This window comes from Nothoprocta perdicaria, unplaced genomic scaffold (genome assembly GCF_003342845.1).
Source record: "Nothoprocta perdicaria isolate Ctin4 unplaced genomic scaffold, notPer1 scaffold_66, whole genome shotgun sequence".
NCBI classification, from domain to species: Eukaryota; Metazoa; Chordata; class Aves; order Tinamiformes; family Tinamidae; genus Nothoprocta; species Nothoprocta perdicaria.
In genome coordinates this window covers 741,643-761,592 of record NW_020455932.1, presented here as the reverse complement: position 1 = coordinate 761,592, position 19,950 = coordinate 741,643, and the positions used below count along the sequence as shown (strand labels likewise).

At 44.1% G+C, this 19,950-nt stretch overlaps 1 long non-coding RNA gene across 1 annotated transcript; it reads right to left on the bottom strand.

Moving 5' to 3' along the window:
* Positions 1 to 10,577: 10,577 nt before the first annotated feature.
* On the bottom strand, positions 10,578 to 11,760 carry LOC112956729. The gene is made up of 4 exons (XR_003251092.1): positions 11,713 to 11,760; positions 11,557 to 11,608; positions 11,057 to 11,140; positions 10,578 to 10,970 (listed from the first exon to the last, which is right to left on the bottom strand). It is a non-coding gene; the product is annotated as an uncharacterized LOC112956729 (long non-coding RNA).
* Between the last annotated feature and the right edge of the window lie 8,190 nt (positions 11,761 to 19,950).

Here is a 19,950-nt window from a genome sequence, read left to right as displayed (position 1 = left end):
CCACACTGAGAAGTGCCCCTCTGCAAAGTCCTTTCACTTGTCAGATGAGACACACTGCACAGGACCCGGGAAGCCCTAAGCAACGTCTGATGCTCCATCACCAAGAATCAATGCGTTGTCATCAGCAACAGCGGCCTCCTCCACAAGAAGCTGCAATTTCAAAGGTACTAATGGCAAAAGTGGAAAACACAGTAAAAATCACAAAACTAAAGAAGTAACAGCCAGGGAAGCAAATACCAGAGCTGCAGCTCTGGGCCCATAGATCAGGTAGGACCATTTAGTCAAGCCAAATAAAGGCTCTGAAGAAAAGGTCACCTCTCTTCACCCATAGATCTTAAAACAGGGAAAAAAATGCAGATGCTTATACCCAAGGACAACAGTTGCATTGTTCTTACCATTAAAGGATGTTTCATTAATATGCCATGTTTTATATAATGGTTGAATTCAAACTTGCATTAGAGTAGCTGCATTTTTTATACATGTTCAAGACTGAAGCCTTGGAGAAGTAGCAGCACTTCAGTTCTTCTCTAGGTTAAAATGAAGGCTAAACACTAGCTTTTTCATTTTTAAGTTATAATTTCAAAGTATTTCAATCCCTTCTTGGAAGGATATGACTTGTGTGAGGATAAGGTATCACTCTTGCTTTAGCTTACAGATTTCTTCCAGTTTATGAAATATAGAATACAAAATTCCTTATATCCATTGGATCTCCATAACCTTGGCTATTGTCTTTTGCCTCTCTTACATATTTTCATTCTGTAAGCCATATTTTTCCTGCTCCAATTATTTTGCCCTGCCTAATCTTAAAGTCTCTTATTTTTATTAGGGCATCTGGGATCCCAATGCATAATTGACTTGTGCTTTTGGGACAATGTCACCCAAGGCATAACTGGAAAGTCTGGTTTGCACATCAAATAGGATCTCATCTGCAGTGCCAGGCACTTAACCACAGTAGATACGAAGGGGATGCTTCATTTCCAAGTCTTTGTTCCAAAACTCACTGTGCTTCTCTCTCCAATTTTAACTTTTGGACAAGTGAGCAAGCAAAGCTCTCACAATTATGCTCTTGAAGCAGGATGGCTTATATTAAAACCAAATGCAAAGTGCATCAGAGATGAGCATCCTTTGACAGGACAGCAAAGCCTCTGCATATTGATGATAAAAGTTATTAAAAGAACAAAAGTTATCAGAAAGAACACAGTTGTGTAATACAGTTGTATCTGCAAAAATACTTATTGCAAAAGCTGCGTAAGTGGGTTGAACCCTTAAAGGCAATTACTGACTTTGATTACAGTTCAGGTTGGCAATATATTGTTTAGCCTTCTGGGAAATATCCATGAAGAGCTATCTAATTGAGGCTTTACACCTTCCTACTGCCTGTTCCTTGTGCCTTTCATCAGGAAGCTTCAATCCCAGAAAGCCTGGGCTGCTCTCCTGTGAAATCCTGTTACGTTTCTAACATCGTGGTCCGGTTGGAAAACAGCCTTCCCTGCTCGCACACACCTCGGCTGACAGGTAGTCTGCTTGGAGCACCGGGAAAGGAACGGCTTCTTTACACCCTATATCCTACCTAGTGGAATTAGTGCAGCAAGGTAACGTCACAGGCGTTAGGGAAATGCTGTACATCTTTATGGAAAAAAGAAATTCCCAGTGAGGCAGCCAGAACACTGTCTAGCTGAGACAAGCTTGGCCTCGTTCTCCTTTGTCTTGGGATTAAATCTCTTCTGCAGAGTGGCTAGGCAAGGCTCTTCACCCCTTTGAGTTGCCTTACATTTGGGAACATATTGTGGTTCAAATTCTGATTCGGTTTTACACCATCACTTATTTCTGCTCAAACTCCTCCTAAGGTGCTCTTCTGGGGAGTGGAAGAACATCTACAGCTGTATCAGAGCACAGCAATCTCTTGAAACAGTCACATTGATGGGAAGGGGGGATACCAGGGCACTTCCTTTTGAAGGAGCAGCTAAAGCTTGCAAAAATCATTGAAAGATACACCAGGAATTCTTTGAAGCATGTCCTTCAGATATCTGTAAGCAAATTTGATATCTGCAAGCAAATTTGATATCTGCCAAATATTCAGTACACCCTGTAATGCTGCACAGAGTCACTTTCAACACTAATAGTGCACAGTCTCTGCCATTGACATGATCATTTCTCCAGCTGCTGCCTGTAAATCTGTACGCAAGTCATCCTCACACTGACTTAATCTCACAAGTTTCACCAATTATGGACAGAAATTTTGTGCCTTATCAGTCAGGACTTAATTCTGTCGCTTGTTCACTTGGCTTCACCTTGTTGCTCTGCACATCACAGCCAAACTATATCCCAGGGGTCAGTGTATTTTTAATCAGCATTTCACAATCTCTATGAATGGAAAATATTAGATAATGTGTGATTTTTTTTTTTTAAATGAACTGCTGTTCTGTTTCTATAGTAGATTTAGTTCTCACCAGTGCCCAATTCTTACTGATGTGTTAAGTCTAATTAGCAAGTATTCAAATGTGCCATGCATTAATTTGGACACTGCTCAAGTCCCACACTGATTTCATATGAAAATGGATTATTTAAATTTTAAATGTGGCCTGTTCCACCAATTTCAACATATTAAGCAAGCTCATGAGGCATTAAAGCCTTTAACTGCCAGTTGACCCAACAACCCATGATGGGAGAGAATGAACAAAGCTATTTACTTAGTGATGCTCAGAAGCAAGAGCTACCCGCACACTCTGGTTCTTTATGCCTTTAATTTCTCCAAGATTTGGGTAAGCTCCAGGTGCTATTTTTATCAAGACCTGGTACAAAGGCACTAGTCTCCCCTATCTTTCCTACACAGGAGCAGAGCAGGCAGATGACCAGAAGACCAAGACCCCCCTCCAAAGCACCAGAAAAATCACTCCAGCCTTCTCGGGCCAAAGCCACAAAAGACAAATCATCTTGCCTTGCTTCACCTCTTTAAAAGGTAATTAAGTTGCTTGGCTAATGGGCTTTAAATATATCTTTTGGGGTAGTCTAGACACTTGGAGACTGCTTCGCATTGTCCTGAGCAAAATCCCTTGTGCATTTCTGTGCCAGCTGCACTGACAACAAGGTGGAAGCTGAGCCAAGCTCAGAGCAAAGCCAGCCGTGCCACTGCCCTGCTCTCACCATTGCTCACTGCAGTAAAGACTACCAAGTCTGGCTTCTGCTGAAGTTTCTACATCTAATTTTGTGTTAAAATAGGGGAATGACAGCCCAGTCATGTCTGAGCCTTTGGGGTTCATCCACTGCTTCTGACACATAGCCCCATGGACAAGGAAACCCTGTCTAGACAAGGAACATGTGCTGCTGGCCAGCCTGCTCAGGTTAGCATCGACAAAGAAAAAGGCATTTTAGCACATACATTAAAGCACAGTTTGCCTCAGCTAATGTATTTCAGCAATCTAGCACTGACATGGCCTCAGTGACTCGGTCTAGACGAGGCCATAGAGACTCTTTGGAACTAGGGCTGAGCATTTGACATCTTTTTCCCAGAATTACAATAGCTTTATTTTAATTTAGCATGAAAGCACCTTCCAAACAAAGCAACCTGCAAAATAGATGTTTCAAGGTTCACAGAGTTAGCCTGACTCCTCTGGCAACATTTCCTCCTCTGGATTAGGGCAGAAATAAGAGAAAAGCAAATCTCTAAGAAATGAGTAAAATAACTTGGGAGTGAAAAACCACGGGACTCTACGAACCTGGTAAGTAACAAGTGCTGTTAATGCTTTCGTATAAAATTGGGAGATAAAAAACAAACAAAGCAAGGAAAAGAGCTCAGAGAGAAACAGAGTTCTTTTGGCTGGCTAGTCTTTAGGCAGAGTTGACTTCCAAAATGAACAAGGTACCAGGTAAGGAAGCAGCTTGGTGCATTTCTGAAGCGCTGTTCACACTCTGCCCTGCCAGCAGCACCGATTCTGCACCCTCGTGAGTCACGGGAGGCTGTTCACTTCTGCAGGCCCCAAGCCAAACAAATACAAGCGTTCAGTGCAACAGTGGTTCAGTTCAGTGCACACACGCAGCTTGCTGAGGTGCTAAGAGGAAGAGAAATTGTCGGGTGGGGAATTGGAGGTAGGTTTGCTTAGGGCTAAAGAAGAAAACAAGTTCTTCCAGATACCCAGAGAAAGCCCTAGGTTTTGACCAAAAAACCATTTTTCTAGTACAAGTATTTTACTTGCCTCTGTCATATCTAACGCTGAATTTTAAGCCTGATTTTTTTCCCCCTATTTCAAATTTGACATTTCCAAAATTGAAAGTCAAAGTCTTAAAGCAAAAGGCTTTGGCATTTTAGAAGTGCTGTCTTCTTCCCTATCATTTTTAAGCTAAACTTACTGGCAAACTGCATCACTTTTCCTTTGACAAGTCTGGCACGCAGTCTAGTTGGTCAAACACCTACTGCTGAGAGCAGCAGCGGTGCTTTCCTTTTGCAGCCACCCTCCAGGTTTAAGGAATATCACAATACAACACACCATTGGTAATCACGTTTGTGGAGAAATTATAAGTTATCAGGGACTAATATCAGCAGTGCATATCCTAGCTGCAGTCCTGGCTCTCTCACCCAACTCGTCTAGCTTGGCACTGAGCTTTGACCTAAAAGGTGAAGGCTGGAGGAAACAAAGCGCCAAAGCAGATAGATACCAGCCTTAGCAACAGCAACATTTTAGCATTTCCTATGCTCCTCTGCATCACCTGAGTGGAAAATAATAAATAATAAAATAAAAGTCACATGTTAGCTCAGTAGGTGACCCTGGGTGAGCAGGAAGAGGGTTGCACCCATTTTGGGACACTTCCTTGCACAGGAGACAGTCTCTTCTGATTGAGAAGGATAAAATAATGGGCCATATGTTGAAGTGGAAGATAAAGTTCCTACTGCACTTGCCATACAGGTCAAAATGATAGCAACTCACCAACACAAAGAGGAAAGATTCAGGAGATGCCCACATGCTACTGGGGAGCGAGCGATGAGGACAGCAAAATAAAGTGTGAGGAGATTTTTAATACTCAAAAAAACCCCTTTTTTGTGGTTTTAAAGGAAAACTATGCAAGGAAGATGATTTGTTAGTGAGAAAAGACAGATTGGTGTCATCAGCATGAATAAGCTTGTGCGAGACATTCTGCCTGCAATCCTTCCTTGCGACGGGGAAGGTGGAGGCTCGACAGATTGTTGTGGCTAAAAACATTCATGGGAACAATAGTGCAATAAAATGACTGGAGAAAAGACAGATGTATAAAATCCACTGATTGTACTGCTATTATTAAGGAAAGACTTAATTCCAACATTTATTTCCACTTCATAAGCATAGAAAAAAAGTCTTTTTGCTTGACTTAAAAGGCAATAAGGTATATGCAATTGAGATCCACTCATCTATTAGAATCCTTGCCCTCTGTTGCCAGAATTGCTCAATACACAGTTTAGCAGGTTTATCCTAGTACAGCAGAAGGTCTGATGCTGGATGTATGTTCCCATCTCTGTTTTGGGCACAGCTTGATTAGGATCCTTGAGCAGGCCTGGCTCTGAGAATCCAGAAAATGCAAGAGTACGGACTGCCTCGGAGCACGCAGGGAAGGAACAGCAGGCACATGGTGCTGGCAACAGGACCAATTAAAATAATAGTTTACCACTATAACTAAAGCTTGTGTAAGGTGAATTCCAGTCTACTATCAATGCAAGTCAATTTAGCATGAGAAAAATCTCAACTGCAGTTGGGATTGGGGGAAAGAAAAAAACAGCACAGCTGAAAGCTTTACATTTATCATTACATTTTAATACAGTAAGTTAGATGCCAATGAAGGGCATCTGATGTCTGATCTCTTCAGCTCCCACATTGCAGGTGCAGAGCAGGCAAAAGCAGGACTAGTTCTGGGTGCCTGCTTGACCAGATAAGCAAGATTTCCCTGCACTTTCCATGACCTTTTCATGCTTGGAGCCCACCAGGACTGCTGACTAGATGTACCAGTTACTGCCAGTTGTATAGAGGACTTTCAGATACTGGAAGGATTAGGTTTCTTTGAGGTAGATGCTTCTCTCCTATAACAAAAATATCAAACTTAGCACAGATATCCATTTGTCTAGCAGCCGTAGACTGAATCTCTATAACCTGTATACAACAATACATCATCTCCATTGTCAAAACATAGCCCCAAGCCCTTCAGGTGTTATTAGTGATAAACGAAACACTAAACCACTCTGCTCTTAAGTACTTTAGGCAGATACTGTAACACACTAGGGATGAGAGTACATTCAACTTGTACCAGGCCACATCCTTCTCTACTTGCAAGGGAAGATGTATGATAGAAGCAGTCAATGCAGATAAGTTTTGTTTGCCAGCATGATATAGTGTGAGGTCAGGCCAGAGGGAGATAATCCTGGCAGTGCAACCACTCCTAGAGAGGAGAGAGCAGAGGCAGGCCCAGATAAGCACGTCAGAAAGGAACTGCAGATGTTTCCATCTGACTTTGTTCTTCAAATGTGAGCGAACAAGATGTAAATGCTCCATGCGCTGGAGAGAAGAGCAAACCCTCCCTCCCATGACTAGATGGGCTATTTGTTAGCCAGTAGGCAGCCTTCCAAGCACACTGGTACATCTTGAGCTTTCTGCTTGCTTCCTGCCATGCTGCCTGCTTCTTCTGTTCCCTTCAGGAAAACGCCCAGTCCCTTTGAGAGGAACCTGCCACCAGCATGAGAACGTGGTGACAGCCTAAACCCAACAGCTGACAGACAAACACATCCTATCTGCTGGTGAGCAAGGAGCACCTAGAGAGGCACGTGCTTAGAGAAGTGGCTTGGTGCTCAAAGTCCAATATCCAGTATCCAAAACTCTACAAGGCTTCAGTATCCAAGTTGCATTCAAACCTATATTGTCCACATAGGAAACGTTTTCATAGGCTGAAGTTTAACAATAATGATGGAAAAGCTCAGGTATTTTGAGATGTTTCAACACATCAGAAGTCAAGAAATTAAAAATATGTATATACTTTCTGGTATTATTGTGTTCAGTGCAAGAGAAAGCATTACCAGGTCCCATTTCCCTGGGAAACTGAAGTCCGTACTATCACAACAAGCTAACAGCCACTCTGAAATCTTCTAAAGGCATCGCTTTCACCCATCACAGGGGGGTCTAGCGTTCCATATACCACAATATTCCAAGTAACTTTTCTGCTTAAAACTTTAAGCATATGTCACGTATCTCAACAAGGCTGATGTTAAATGCAAGTCCTATGTTCTTGAAAACACGGCTCCTGTGCCTTCATGTGACAGCACAGGGACAAGACAGCACAAGACTGATGAACAGCAAATAGGTCGGATCTGTCCCGTATTGCAGTCCAGGTGCTGAAGGAAATATTTAACTGTTTAGATCTCACCTCCTTCTAGTAGTACCAGGATAACATGTTAAATCTTGTGCTGGTAGTTCTACATATACCAGGGATCCAACCACCTGTTTTAATTCTTTTTATCTATCTAGATAATAAGATCACTCCTACAGCTAATGGCATTTTCCCCTAAACAGGGAACAGGGGCATTGACTGCACACAAGTTCAGGTTCAGAAGTTACCAGATTTTCATGTTTGCTTCTAGTCTGACCTGAAATAAAATCCAGTCTTTAGACTTTTATATACCATTGAAGAATCTAGAAGACTAATTAAAGTGCCTCTGTTTTCTAGGCAATAATATTTAAAGCTGATAATGAAATTGCTTGGATTGCTTTAGAAGGAGGCTTAGAGAAACCTCCAGCATGTTGTCAGTAACCAGTAATAGCTACTACACATAACAGCTCAGGGCAAAAGTCAGTTCTTTCATTTCCCTTACAGCTCAAGTTAAACCAAGAGATTAATTCTCATTTGCTCTGTGCATCCACAAAGTTTATGCACAACATGAAACAGTTTCTTTATCCTTTAACCAAAGCCTGGAATGCAAACTTAGTTATTTTTTCTTTTGAGATCTCAGTTTAGAATCAGAAAATACCTGTTCCAATTCTTAGTTCAGTGCTAGTACACATTCAGTAGTGGTATTTGGAGGCCCAAGCTTTGGGTCAGCAACCTTCAGTGCCAGGTACTGCATGTGCTTCTATAAACAAGACAGTGCTGTTCTCTGCCTCCCACAATACCTTCAACTTAACCAGAGGGGCCATCAATTATCTTAAACATTGGGGATCACCACAAGATGTTCCAGTTCTCCTTGCTTGCCAGGAGTTTCATAATAGCAGCGAATTTTTAGCATGTAATACAGAAAGTTGAGTAAACAACATACTCCAGAGCGTACATTCACCGTGGCCGTAGCTCCTCAAAAGCAGCAGTCGGAGCTTGCCCAGGCTCAGCTGGGAGCACTCGGTGCCATCCTGACACTGCTTGTTTTCAAGTTGTTTCTGGCATTCAAAGAAAATCTGATCAGTAAGAAGCAGCCCACACGTTGGCAGCTCAATCAGGACACGCTCTGCTCGGCACAAGCGAGATCAGCACCAACACCTTTCACCCCTGAAATTAATTAATTCAGGTTGCCCAGAATTAACACGGCCCTGCAGCCTTTGGGCAGTGGGTTGCCTGCTTCATTTTCAGAGCTATCAGCTTGCAGAAAGGCCTGCTCCTTGTGCCCCGTTCTAGAAACCAATGCAAATGGGACCCACAGGGAGTTGTCACATCTCCAACACTTAATGCACAGCACAACGATAAGAGCCAAAACTGAGCTGCATCCAGGGCAAAGCAATTAAAAACATGATTGGGAAATGGTCCTATTTGTGAGTGCCGCAGGCGCCGTTATCAGCTACGGGAGCACATCAGTGCTGTTCCTGCAGGGCTCACGGGACTAGAGACCCACCTCAGCGACGCATAATGAGGGAGGCTTTGAACTTCAAGAGCTGCACGAAGCTGAAAGACTCTTGGAGCTCACGGTGATGGCGCTCACCATAGGAGCTCCTGCCACCAACACGAGCGAGCTCAGCACCAGGGACGGAGCTGGGAACCGTGTCTGACGGCTGCCCCTCTCCTTGCTGGGGGAGCAGCTTTGCTGCCCCTCATTCCTGCTCCTTCCTGACTGGTTTTCACTCTCCTTTAGTCTGCACAATTGCTATTTTTCTACTTTTCAATATATACCCGAGCTAAGTTTTAAGGGAAAGGGCAACCCGCTTATTAGGGTGATTGAAAGTGGCAGTGGAGAGAGTCATCAAGGCCTAACAAATACTGCAGGGATCTCCTGTTAAGCGGGACACATGAAGGGATCTTTCCATTTAGCAGAACGAACCGTTGTGTATTTTTTTTTTTGCCATGTAAACCTACAATTTCAGGTAATGCTGTCTAGAGACAACTCATCTTATATAAACCATGACAGATTTTGCAGCTGAAACCACTTCTACTAGAGCACAGATGCAATAGCTTGTCTTAAAAAGCCAGGAACACCGGGTTTTCACAGGGATCCCCATTCCTCAGCGCTGCCTTCTCTCCTGTTCTTAGGCAATAGCGCCCACAGAACAGCCCGAATTAGCTGGTGCGGGGGGAGTTTGGAAGGGGGGTTCGGTTAAAAAAGCTGGCTTCAAATCCCGGCTTGAGATGAGTAGAGCACAAGGTGATCTGCAGTTATCTCATTATCGATTACTAGAGAAAAGTCGTACAAAGATAGCTTGCACAGAGAGACGCACACCAAGCTAAATGAGCTGTCCTGCCGCTGCTGTTTGATCCTCCTCCCTCCAGCTCACCCTACCAGTTCATCCTGGCTTTGGCAGCAGGAACAGCACCCATCCCAACCGCTTCCTTGCTCTCCATGAGGCAGAGGTATCTACAAATATAGAGCATCTTTTCCAGCCTTTGCCTCCAGTTTCTCAGGGGACCTGGAGCTTGATGAAACTGGGAAAACTTCCTATTTTAAATGGAGACATTTTAAAATCTCACTTCCCTGACCTCCAGGGACCTTGCCATCTCTCATAAGTCAAAACCATTTTGACACACGTGTGCTTCGTGGCAGAAGGTTAGGCTCAGAGCAGTTCTCTAGCAAGTCACACGGGAAAGAGAGCTCTCCATCAGCAGAGATCTCCAAAATCACAACCAGCCCATCCGCTACCAGTAAAGTGCCAGAGACATGCAGAGTAAAGAGGAGGTTACACCAGCTGCATCATGCCGTGCTTTCCATTGCACAATGTAAAGCCTTATTTTTATAAGGCTGCTCAGAGCATAAGTTAAACGAGACGTAACAGAAAATGGACCTGTCAGACAAAGCTCTTGGGCGACATGTGAAATCCTAATTCTTGAACACAACCTATTGACAACAATCCGCATGTCAAACGAAAGCTCCCTAACAGATGGGAAACTGTGGGCTGTTTTGATAGCTGCAGTCCAAGGAAGATTCCCACTAAAATCCCCAAGAGCTCACCAGCAACAGAGACAAACGAAATACACAGGCTATAAATATAACAGAAATATCGATTATCAAGGGAGAACTAGGAAGGTTTGAATGGTATGTGGGGGGAAAAAAATATATATATTTGAGCTAACACACAGAAGTTGCACGAGAACATTAAAATGAAATAAGAGGATTATCAGGAGGGGAGAGAGAAAAAAAATGCAACACATTTATGGTGAAATCTCCAAAACTTTTTACTGAAACTGCAGCTATGCTTAATGAAGATCTTTGAAACTAGAAGCAGACATGACATTTAAGGGAAAAGACTATAGGAAATTATGTGGCATTAATAAATAATAAATGAACCAATATACTTCTCATGACTAAGTCTTACAAACACCACACTGAAGAGCACAAATATGATATGCACATATACAGACTCAGCTGCCAACACTTCACCCTTACTGGTGTTCTGCATTTTTAGGTCTTTTGTTTCAGCGCTGATATTGTCACTTCTCATGCAGCAGAGCAGCTTGTCTATCCAGGATCGACAACATCTGTGCGTCAGGAAGAGGCACTGCATCCTCCATGCACAGCACTGGTCGGAGGAGGCCACAGGCAATCTGCTCTTTGGAGTCAGATAACTCTTCGTTAGACACTATACGTTGTGTATAACCGAAAACAACAATGAAGAGAAGCTCCAAGGCCTCCTACCTAAAGGAAGGCTCCTCCAAGACCCTTGAAAGCCATAACAAATACCACAGACAAGACGTCCAGAGGCAGAAAACAGCAACGTGCCTGGGGAGCACAAGTTAGGCATGAACATGGGCACCTGTAAGGCATCTCCAAAGCCCGTAACACAGTGTTGCACATTCATCTTCAGGCTTTGTACCCACGATAAAGCAGTTACAGGCCAACTCATCCAAAGCATAGCTTAAAAACAAAACAAAAAAAACCTTATCCCTATTTCCACTAAAATTCTCTTCTATAGTCAGCAGGCTTGTGGTAAAGATGTGTCTCTAAAAGGATCTTTACATTTCCTTTCCCTCCAAGGACTGACCTTTTCCCCATAGCACTTCTTAGTGCTTACTTTCTCTCCCCTAGAGCTGGCTGAGAACTTGAAGCCATTTCATTTTCAATTTCTCTATATACATACAAATCTGGTCTTAGCACTTCAGGTTTTGTAGATATACCTTCAGCATCCCAACACTTACCAGGTGTTGGAGATTCCAGCTCACGATACTCTGAACGTGACATCTAGGAACACTACCCAAACATAACAGCATAAGCAACATGAAAGCATTTATCATTTACATTAAAAAAATTGAGTGCTAAAGGGGACATAGAAACAAACAGGAGTCCTCACTTACAAACATCTAAAACCAAGCACAGAGCTATCACACTTAAGACCAAGCTAAGGCAACTTTGTAGTGGTCTAATTTAAGATAAGAAGAAACACATGGTTGCTATTAAAGGTGCAATCAGAGTAATTAAACTCATAGTAGATTCACCTGTAATGTTTGGAACACCTAAACTAGAAAATAAGTATATCTGAGCATGATGTGCCTTCATAAATATTAGCAAAGTTAATATTTTAGTTAACATTAATATAAGCTAATATTGAATTTAATATTAGCAAAGTTGTGGTGCCACCTGAGAGGACACACGGTGCTGGCGAGAAGGAAGCAGAACCTCAAGCGGCTCTTCACAGCTCCAGCCCCTCTTCCTGCCATCACTCACCCCGACACTGCAATGAGAGCTCTGAGTGCAATGAGCCTTCCGGGACCTAAACCCCTATGTGTCTCCTGTGACAAATAAATTTAAACCACGGTCTTGCAGTTTGTCCAGCCAGACCAGGACAGTATAGAGCAACGTGATGCAAGTCTCAAAGCACCCAGCAGTGATAAGTATCAGCATTTATTTGTGCAGATATTAACAGCCCAGTCTTGCTTCCACTGAAACTCTGGCAGGGTCCAATAAACATGTAAGCATCAGATTGCAAAGAAATTTTATTGACCCATAAAGTTACAATGCGATCAGTAATAGACACTTTTTAAACAACCCCCTGTTTTTATTAACAGACCTATATTTTTCCCAAATTTACTGCTGTTTTGCTCACAGTTAATAATAAAAGCACAATTTTAAAGAGCATCACAACATCACACTTGTTAAAACACAATCACATCCCTGCGATGTGGCACGATGTGAAATAAAACAGTATCAGGACAGCAATTCTAACATTCTTCACTGTTAACGTACAAATATCAGAGGCAGGTAAATCCCTTTGATCTGCGGAAGATGCAGGGCAATGTGAAAGGCAGAGCTGAGCAGAAATCCCCTCCATGCAGGGCTTCATTAGCTTCTACATCGCATTAGCCTCAGACGCTCTGCCTTAGCATATGTTCACTTTCTCCACTCTTACATTCCCTCCCTCATCTGTCAAATCCTTCCCAGATGCTTTTCCTGGCCAACATCACTAGTCTCCTTCACTGCCTGTTGCTCAATCCACTCAAAACAACCCAAAATCTTGAGGGAGCATCTCTCAAAAGGGCAGGAGTAGCCTCTTTTCTCCTGCACCCTGTCTCTCCCATCTGCCTCTAACTCCATCATCTCTGCAGTTTCCCTTCCTCGGCTCTTTGTGCTACACGCCTGGCTTTGTGGCCATCTCCTGCCTCCAAGCCATTTCCTGCGGCCTCCCCTGTGCCACGTGGCCCGGGGGCCCTGCAGCCTTTCACGTGGCCTCCCCAGGCCTCCCACGGCACTGAGCGAGGCTCAGTTGTGGGCAGCCAAAACTGCTGAGCCCTCCGGGAGAGCTGCTCCCTTCGCTGCCCTTTTAGCCTGCAGGGCCTGAGCTCTGGGAAGCTTCACGTGAGGGCGCGCGAAGCTCCGACCTAGGCGATGTCACTGGGTGCCAGCCCTTGCTGACCCACCTCATCCTGCTCTGCCAGGGCCTTCCCATGTCCTCCGAGAAAAGACAGCGCGTTGGGAGCGCTGCTCGGCGTCAGCCCATGTGGCTTCACACCCTCCCCCGGACTTGGGGACCGATGGTCTTCAGGTTTCCTGGGAGGCCACGTGGTGTTTTCGGAAATGTCACTGCTTTTTTTTAGGTATAAAAAAAAGAACTTGAGCAAATCTGGAGGAAAGTCAGCACTTCAGGTCCATCCATAACCGGGGCTCAGGTGCTTTACCTAGCTCAGCACAGCAGCCTTGTCTAGTCCAGAGAGGAGCAGCAAGATGATTGAAACCTCAGCCTGCTCTGGCAGCACTTGCAGTGAACGCCATCGGGATGAGTTTTAGTTAGCGTTTTAATCTTCAGCATCTACTTGGGAGCCCTCTTAAAGTTCTGCCTAACCAGATCGGTGCAAAGAGCATCTTACAAAGGCAAGAGAGCTCCAGGCCGGATCAGAGCTCCCTCGGTCCCCATCACTGCCAGCGTGTCAGTCTGCTGCAGAAAACAGGCAGCAACGCTCGCTTACTCCTCTCATCTGAGCTGGGATAGTGGCACGAAGCCAAGATTAAACTGCAAGGCATGAGCTCAAAGGACCCCGGAAACCTGGCTGCACCCCATGGAGAGTCGGCAGCTCTGGGCACTCAGCAGGGAGAAGCAGGAGGCTCCACTAGGGAAAACGCCAGCCTAGGAATGGAGAGAATCAAATTCAAGTCTCAGCTACATCTTGGCTAATGCATTTTGCTGAGCTTGGGGTTCAATTGTAACCAAAAAAGAAATAACAGGAAACACAAACTCATCCTAATGAAACACTTCTCCTTTCTTTTATATTTATAAATGAACAGATCTATATTCCTCCTTATCATTTCATTCTTTAAAAACAGACGTAATCTTTTAGATGCAAGAAACCAAAAACACTGATGCCAAATTCCTCTTGTCAATCTTCCTTCAGAAACCAAGAAAATTATTGGCACTAGCCCAGGAAAACCTACTGCACAGCAACAAATAACAGCACAAGTTTGGATAGCAGCTAGACTCAGACCAGTGCAAAGTAAGCCCAGCACAGAACAGTTGCAATGATGATTGGCAGGGATATGATGACTGCTGGAAATAAAAGTGCTATGAATAATTAGCCACCCCTGACCCAGGAAAACATTGACTTCATTTACAGCACAAAATTGAATGCAAACAGTATTGGGGAGGAGAATCAAGCTATTCATTGCGACTTTTCCCTCATCAGAAAAATTCATTTCCTCCCTGCTATAGAGCAATGAAAAATACCTGATTGGATCTGGTGAGACGACTTCACACAGTAGAGTTGGAATGAAGAATTAAAGTGCCCATGGGGTGATGCTAAAATTAATTCTATTAAAAAGGAGGGAACTGGAAGGGGAAATGCACATATAGCTCCTATTTTAGTGAGGAATTGAAGTAAATCCCTTAAAGAAACAAATCAATTTGGACAGTTCACTGAAATTCTAATAGCAGCATTGCTGAGTGGGACATGGATGTGAGCACGTTTACCAGGACACGTCTCCCCCTGTTCTTTCCCATTGCTACTCATTTCTTCCTATATTGCCAGCTGCTTCCCACCTTCCTACTCCGGTGCTGTCTGTGGCCGCCTGTGCCCTCTCCACCCAGCTCACGTCTTTGCTGAATACGGGCTCTTCCACAGCTCTCGCTGCTGTTAGACCTCACTTCACGCTGATCACAACTTCGTTTTGGGCTCTTGGCACACCCTGGATCAGTAATTGGACTGCTGTAGTCCAGAGGCAGCAGCACATTCGTTCCATGAGGTGAGTTACATCTTCCCTGCATGCTCCTCGAGCACTTCTACCTTCCCTCAGATGAAAAAAAGAGGCAGCTCTGCTGGGAGAGAAGCCTGAAGCTAAAACATGACATTATCCTTGTGGCAGCTTTTGGGTAGAAGCGGATGGGATGGAGAAAAGAGCAGCCAGAAGGAATCACAAGCGGCTTGAGCTAACGGGCTCTGGGCTCCCCCCGGGGTGTGCAGCACATCCAACACGGGCAGGTGCTCCTTGGAAAGCAGGCACTGCCACTCCTCTGCTGAATGCTGACACCAGCATCCGACTGCTCTCCTTACCCCCCTGCACCATCGCTGGAGTGCAGAAAAGCGGGCCCCAAAAGGAAGGCAGTTCAACGTGGTCCTAGGGCCAGTTTGCAAAGCTCGAGAAGCCAACGTACTTACATGTATTTAAGGAAGTCTGCTGTGGAATTGCTGGGAACACAGAAAAGCCAATCGCTTTTCCAAGCAAACCTGCAGGCTCTCATGCCCTCTAGGGAGCTCGCAGCTTCCTCCCAACTCTTTCCGCTCACTCAATCAAGTTAGTCTTTCTTGTCAAGCATTTGCATCTTAAGGAGCATCAGCACCTGCAGTTCTTTCCCCTTTCCTCCTATACCTTGTCTGGAAAAAACACCCCAAGGTCCTTAGTAAGGATGTCATGACAAATCCCTGTGTCCCCAGTTAGCATGGAGATCTTCTCCCCAAGACACAGACAATGGACTTCCTTCAAAGCCATCAGGGACTGGGCACCTCGAGCCTCTGGTAAAGAGCAACAAAGAGCATTAGTCATTGCGCTAAGTCAGGAGATGGAGAACCCCTAAGACAACCTGACAGTGTTTAACAATATAAAATAAATTTACAGAAGCAAGCAGCTGGTATGAAAATAAGTGCATCTGCTTCCCTCCCAAGGCTCGCCCACTTGCACGCACTTAGCAGATAGGATGCTGAATCACGTTTAATCACATGCTATTAGAGGGAGATCAGACTGTGAGTGTGGCCAGGTTAATAGGTTGGAGATATTCATATCTGATGTCCACATAAAACCCTTCCAAAGATAGAGCTCCACATGCAATTTTCTGTAGGAGCTGGGCCTCCTCACTCTGGGGATCAGGCAAGTAGCTCTGTCTTCCAGGCAAATAAGGGGCCAAAAAAGAAAAATCACTTGCTCAAGAGTTTACCACACAATTCCTACTGAATTGTTTTAGGTTATGCAGATTAATCGGAGGGAGGACTGGGAGAAACTGCTGCTTACATTGGCTTCCGTGATAAAAAATGTGATCGAGAACATAGTTTTCTAGGTTAGGATATTGCTTAAACACTACCCAGCTGCCAGGTGTGTGTTCGAGGTGCACCATCTCTTGGCATTCCTAACATAAAATTAACACAGACTAATATGTTTAATAACCACCAGCATTATCCAAACAGGTTGAAGACTTTTATGCAAACAATGAATCACAGAAGGTGTGATAAACACAATTTTGATCCACTAGGTAACATTAGAAACTAAAGATTTTTCATATCAAACTTTGTTTCCCTTGTAAACAAAGACTTCCGAGAAACTTTTTGAAGACTTTATTGGATTATAATGAAGATAAGTATAGGAGAACTCAGATGAACCCCCTGGCTGCTTTGTGTTGAAACGTAGCCAGTACCAACTACGTAAATGCCAGCACGACTTGGCAGGGCCCCCAAAGCATTTTTGTTTCATTGCTTATTTTTGGCCCGTGTTGGGAGTGTAGGTGAATTCTCCAGGTCGCAGGGGAGGAAGTGTCCAAGTCACCCTCCCAGCCACCCCCAACTAACGTTTCAGGCAGGGTGGAGAGCTCAGCACTAGGAAAGGAGGCCAGATAAGTGCTTGCACAGCAACACATTTGGAAGATCTCTGAGGAAAAACTTTTACCATAAAAGGTTTGGCTTTACAGAGGACTTCTAGGACTCTAATATTAATTATTTCAAAATCTGTTTCAACAAACACTCCATCCACATTGCAATATGAGGAGGGGACAGTGCAGAAGCAGAGATGATTCATCTGCCACTATGGAGAAACTTCAATCAGCCGCAGCAGAAACTGGGATGGGACACACCGGAGGGGTCCTGCCTCTGCACAGCTCCCTCGCACTGACCACGACAACCCCGAGCGCCGGCCTCGAGGCTACCGAGACCGGTGACACGCCTGTTCACAGCAGCAGCTTTATAAAGGGCCACCGTTGGCCTGCAAAAATATTTTGCAGAAGATAAATCCGTTGCATGAGTGATTAACAATTAAATTAGGAATTAAACACAAGATCATCTTAGAAGTGAGCAGCCTACGCAGAGCAGATAAATCTGCACCCTGAAAGCCAGAGTGCCATCTGCACACCTGCAGACACGCTGCAGAGAGGTTTTTTAGGTGCTGTGAAACCCTGCTCAGGCGCAGTGCAGGGACTGTTTACTTGAGGAGGGGCTAGGGAGGAAAAGAAACAGTTACATGAGAGATTTTGGAAAATTATGAAAAATGCTGATAGCAGCATCAGCATCCTGCCTGTAGAATGAACCACTCTAGAGAATTATTTGCATGTAGCAGCACTGTGTGCCTTGTGTGTCCTGCCCACTAGGTGCCTTTGCAGGCATTTAGCAGAAATTAAAAGTAATCGTGACATTGAAGGCAATTTTTATGCAGAGTTCTAGTGCTTCCTTTAAAAAAAAATCCACGTACACAGCATGAAAGGTCAGGAGCAATCGCATGGTCCCTGCTTCAGGGAATGATGGAGCGGGCAAGAGGAAAAGACCAAAATCGTTACCCGAGTGGACTTCTAAAGTGAAACCATTTGGAGCAGTTCCAAAATGCCTTCTACCCACTATTTTAGCTGAAAAGAACAAGAGAAAAAAGGCAAGGATAGAAGGCAAACATATGAACAGCTACAGAACAACTGGTCAGCTGTCATTTATTTGTTGCAAGGGTCTGGGTCTTCCCACAGACCTTGTGCTGCAAGTGACACCAAGACTGCAGAACCTTGCAGCAGTTCTTTCCCATCTACACAAAGCTGCACATTAAATAAGCTTCTTTTAAGTCACTCATTTTTGCTTGGTGCCAGCCAGTTAAACCCTTAGAAACTCTTGGTATTTTAATTAACTCCTAAGGAGAACTTTTGTTCCTTCCCTGCTTTGGAGGCAGAGACTCCCCTGTTGTATCAGAGCAGCACTGCAGCTTTGCAAGACCTCTAGGCCAAGAGGTCTCTTCAAACCAGAGGACTCTGCAATGCAAGGGATGCCCAGGCAGAGCTCAGAGCATCCGCTCTCTTGTCTGGTCAGGCTTGCTAAAATGCAGGAAAAAATACAAATCCTCTCCCCTTACATTACAAAGAAAAGAGGGACACATTTGGAAAGATGTGAGCGAGCTAGTCAGCCTGACCCTGCTAGTTTCTAGTCACTGACTTTCAAAAAGGAGATAAGAAGTAGGAGTAGGAACAAGTTTGTCAGGGACTTTTTGTACCATCTACAGAACAGCATTTGGCCCCTCTTGCTCATATGCCAAATGAGTGTCTCTGCACTATTCCAAATTCAGGTTTTGATTTTTTTAAAAGAGAGTTTAATATTGATTTAAGAAACATGAGAAAAAACATCTATTTACAGGACTAATCACAAATGTGCCAACAGAAATGTATTTTCAAGCTGCTTAAATTCCACCACAGCCAAGAAAAGACAAAGTGATTCTCAAGGTCTTGGCTTGCCTGCGTGTTAGGGAAGCAGCTGTGGTGTTGGGGACAGCTGGTTTGCAGCTGTCAGCGTATTTCGAAGTTGCAACCTTTATCTCCAGAGTTTGGCAACGTGGAGGTAGAGTCCTGTGATGCTGTTGCTGATACAGAGCACCGTGAATCTCAGTTCAACTCCTTTCAGCATATCAAGTAACCTCACAAAATGGCTTCTTTGCAGAAGCCAATAGTTAGCCAATACCAATATCCCCAGTTTTATAATTAGACTGTACACACACATGCGTACATGCTCTATACAAGAAGACTTGAAGCACAAGGCAAATCTTTATAGCAGTGAGCTAATATTCCGCTTCCCAGAAATTCAGTAAAATACAAAGATGTGACACTAAGTAGGCTCCTGAAAAAACTAAACAAAATGCATACTATTTTATGGCCTCCTGTATTGATGTGCCTCTGTCACTGAACTCCTCTGCCACTTTCTAGACAGAAAAGTCACGCAAGACCCACACATTCTTGCAAAGATGCTGCTGTACAATCTGTTCATCCAGTCTGCAAATATATGCAAAAGACTTCAATCTGAACATCCAAAATGTTAAGAAAAGCACTAAGGACCTCTGCAAGCTGATGTGTCCACAGCCAGGACTGGGAATTGGTTGTAGACCCTTGGGCAACACGTGAACTTCCAAAAAGACAGCGGTATAATGGCTTTGGCTCCCTTGTACAACCAGAAAGGGCTGCTCAGTCTTTCAGCACACCAGATTTTGCTTTTAAGGCTCTTTTAACACCCTAGTTGCGTATCCAAAAAAAAAATGTTTATTAATTTCCATGGTTGCCTAAGGTCTAGCCAAATTTGATTATCAGGAGACAGAACAAAAACCCTGCAGCTGCCATATGATGCTATTTTTAATGACGTTAGTCACACTCATTAGAAGAATATTGTGCGTTATGATCCTTATGGCTTATGAGAAGATGCAGGGAAGATTCCCAATGCTTGTACTTGCTAAATCTGCCTCAGGTTTTGGCTTTAAGGCATTGCAGGGAACCACAGCACCCCCAAAATAATCATGTCATAATTGGCACCTGGCACAATATTACAGCAATAGATACCATATCTAAAGGCTGGGGCTCTTTAGAGATCAGAACTTAGCTGGATAGTTACATTCAA